Source organism: Eschscholzia californica, unplaced genomic scaffold, assembly GCF_041429995.1.
Source record: "Eschscholzia californica isolate CP2 unplaced genomic scaffold, dmEscCali1.0.p SCAF_4, whole genome shotgun sequence".
In the NCBI taxonomy this organism is placed as follows: Eukaryota; Viridiplantae; Streptophyta; class Magnoliopsida; order Ranunculales; family Papaveraceae; genus Eschscholzia; species Eschscholzia californica.
The window spans coordinates 17,285,257-17,289,278 of record NW_028238461.1 but is presented as its reverse complement, the minus strand read 5'-3'; the positions used below and the strand labels follow the sequence as shown (position 1 = coordinate 17,289,278).

The 4,022-nt window shown below is 31.8% G+C and overlaps 1 long non-coding RNA gene across 1 annotated transcript; it reads left to right on the top strand.

Moving 5' to 3' along the window:
• The first annotated feature begins 1,896 nt into the window (after positions 1 to 1,896).
• LOC147543295 (uncharacterized) lies at positions 1,897 to 2,982 on the top strand. The gene is made up of 3 exons (XR_015223058.1): positions 1,897 to 1,983; positions 2,091 to 2,148; positions 2,797 to 2,982. It is a non-coding gene; the product is annotated as an uncharacterized LOC147543295 (long non-coding RNA).
• The last annotated feature ends 1,040 nt before the right edge of the window (positions 2,983 to 4,022 follow it).

Below are 4,022 nucleotides of genomic sequence, written 5' to 3'. Positions count from 1 at the left end.
TTATGCGACTGAGTGTCTTTGTGGGTACCCCCTCCCATCTCCCCAGCGGGGGCACAAATGCATTACAGTTCGAAGGTAACAAAGAAGATTTTCTGCAAGCCACTTTCTGACATCATCACTTTGGCGATAGAGGAAAAGGTGCCACTTCAGTAACCCCTTACATTCATTCTCACGAATCCAACAGTTCCTCAGCATCCGTTCATTCGAACCCATCATCACATTGTCTAAAAATGTCGATTTAGCAAAAGTAATGAAATGAGATGCAGATGCTTTATCTATACTACAGTCGACTTTAATTAGATGTTGACTTTACATTGACTATGAGTGAAGTTTGGTTGATATTTTGGGTTACGGGAGTGGGTATAACCAGTGTGAATTCCTCTTTTGCCCTAATTTGTGATCAAGTGATCATTTTGTACCCTTAATTATGTCATGTATAGTGTTTCTTTCATAACAAAAAAGTGCATACAGTTAGGGTTATTTCATCAATAACCAAAGAGGGCGGATGCATGTGGTGGCAAAGAAGAAGATCAACCAATCAAAGAGTGTTAGTGACAACAAAATTAGATGCTAGGAATACGAAAATTATATTAACTAGGTGGTCTAACAAGCCAAGGGATGAAATATCTTAAAGTTTCTATGTTGGTTGATGTGTTTAATTCTCACGTCTGCTTTTTAAAAGGTGAGAAAACAAACTTGTGAAGAATTACAAGAAGGTCTAATTTTCAATTGAAGAAAACTTGTTTAATTAGGTCTAATTCGTAAAAATTAATGAATTTTTAGTCAGATAAAAGAAATACATGAGGGTTTTCTATATTCGAGATTTTCTTTTATTTAGAGCGGGATAAATGATTTGCTGCAAAAGATGTGTTCTTTTGATTTCATACAACGATAACAAAAAAACGCTTAAAGATATACAAACAACAAGGCTACACAACCCGCCTCTAGGGACTACCACTTGAACCGCATGTGAGAGAACAAGGGTTTCTCTCTCCTCTTACATGTTCAGTCACGTGAAGAGAGAAACAGGGGTTTCTTTCACATGCGGTTCAAGTGGAGTCCTAGGAGGCGGGTTGAGTATACTTTTTGAAATACAAATTGGAGAACTCTAACCTTTCAATGATGGGAAAGTGATTAATATACTCTTTCGCCGATGAAAGATATACAAACAAGCAGAGTCATACAATGCTAAATAATTATAAATAATAATCAACTAACACAGGCACCATTCAAAAGTCAGAAAGGCACTTTACGAATCTGATATATAATATACTAGGTATAGCCCGTACCTCCGGTACGGAAAAACTTGAATATCAATAACTATATAAAAAATTATAATATATGATACTTTAAAATTTCTCATATTTCACGAACAATAACCGGCTCTAGATTTTCTTTGTTATAATTGATAGAAAGAACAACAAAAAAATATGAAAAATATTCAATTCGACCAACCCTACATTGAATAATACCAAAATAAACTCAAAACGGAAAAACACATTTCTAAAAGAATTTTTGGGTGTATGGCCCAAAAAAGTGGCCCTAATAGGACTTTTAGTCCTCCCTAATCCCATAAAGGGTATAAAAACCAAAATAATATTAGAAATAGATATCTAATCCTTTTGGTTCAATCTAGAGAGCAATCACAAATCCCTAGAATAATTATACTTTATTAATACCCAGACTAACCTTTAGTCCTATATCTAAACAGTTATATATAAGATCAAAATCCGTTAAGATATTTTCCATTTTTATCTCACTGTTTCTCTCTCCAATCACGTTTTATATTAAGCAACCGTGATCTTCATTAGCTTTCTATAACCGAAACCTTCTGGTTTTGTCTCTCTCTCTACATCTTAACCGAAACCTTCTAGTTTTTTTCTCTCTCTCTATACATCTTAATCGAAAAATCCTCCATTAAATCAGAAACCTTGTTTCATATTCATTTGAGTTGCTGAAATCATCTTCATCATTGTTAATCAGGTAAAACAAAAATCAATTTAAAAGTTTTCTGATCCTGTTTCAGTTTATTATAGTTGATTCTCTCTCTCTCTACATCTTAATCGACTGAAAATCTTCCATTAAAACAGAAAACTTGTTTCATATTCATTGGAGCTTCTGAAAATCATCTTCTTAATTGTTAATCAGGTAAACAAAATTCTTCTTTACTGATTCTGTTTCAAATCGAGTATGTTATTATTGTCTTTCTCTCTCTCTCTTAAAGTTTCATTAATGTTTTTGATATTGATGAGATAATCCTTCATTACTGATTCCTACAAATCGAGTATGTTATTATTGTCTTTCTCTCTCTCTACTGATTCTGTTTAAGCCTAATGATATTCACACTTTTTCTTCAGATCTGGTTTTCAATCTGTACGGATTTATGAAACGTGCGTTTTTCGTACGGTTCCTAATAACAGAATTAACATTACATGTACTTTACCATAAATTATCATACTTTACAGTAAACTATGCAAACATCCCCCGTACGAGGTTTTTGAAAATGAGAACATGATATATGTATTTTCTAACAAATTATATATTCTTTATCAGGAATATCATGAAACTTATATTATTGTCCATAAATTATGCGTAATTTATATAACATTACGTATGTTTTAATCTCAAAACAGTATTCGTTTCATTATTAGAACAACTTCGCTTTATTTATGCAAATCTAGTGTACTTTGAAATAAATTATATATAATTTACATAAACGTTCATGTCATTTATTGTAAAAAATATGTTTTTCTATAAAATTTATATGTATTAATCTCTCTCCATTTGTTATCACAGATGGAGTTTCAAGTAGAATCATCAAATCAAAAAAAGCAAATCACACTGAAATCAGAGGGGTTGGATAAGATATTTACAGATGGAGTTTCAGGCAATATAGAATCAACACAGGGCATGATTTCAAATTCTTAAAAAATGATTTGAACCGTGTTACTGATGTGTGTCATGTTGAAGATAGCAAATGAAGCGTGCATGTGGGCACCATTGAAATGCGAATCCATGTTAATAACTGATTTTATTTCTTCGGTTACCGCATCTACTATGTACTTCCGGTTCTATTTTTGACAATCTAATGAATAAAATTTTATTATTTTTGATAAATGTATCATTATGTTTCGTAAAGTTTGCATAATTTATTCTAAATTAGTCAAGTGTTTTCTTTTGTTTTCCCTTTCTTGGTGGTTGAGCTTGCTCCGACCTGTAATAAATATAAATGTCGCATAAAGCATAAACACTTAGATACAATATATATAACATTATACATAAATTATGCATTCTTTATCATAAATTACAAAAAGTAAGATTTTCAAATAAAACCCTAAACCCCAAAAATTACATTACATGTTTAATAAAGTATGCGTACTTTGTTACTGAAATTTGTCTAAATCTCAAACAAAAGTAAGATTTTCAAATAAAAATTAGGTTTTTACCGATTATAAACCATTACCAAAACGATGAAATACATTGTTTTCTAATCTATTCAAATTCGATTATTTAGGGTTTCGGTTTTGAAAAGATTTGAATCTGGATTTTGATTCCGAAACGGTTGAGAAAAGAGAGAAATGATTGATTCTATACACAGATTTAATAAAAGATGGAGACAAAGGATAGTATTTCATCGTTTTGATTCGAATTCGATGTGCGTACGATTGTTTAGGGTTTCGGTTTTGAAAAGATTTGAATCTGGATTTTGATTCCGAAACGGTTGAGAAGAGAGAAAAAGGATTGATTCGTTGCTTTTATCAAATCCCATAAATCACGCTGGAAAAAGATGGAAAATACGCTTTAACCCCCGACTTCATTAACACCCGCGTGTTTTGAACGAGGGACATGGACGGTATGTATTTTGTAAAGTATGGATAATTTCGTCCATTAAGCAAAAGGACTAAATATCCATGTTTTGAGAAGATTGGATCATAAATCTTTTTAGAAGATTATTTTGGACCTTATACCCACGGACCCTTTCTAAAATGTAAAAACAATCCATATAACAATTTTGGCATCGA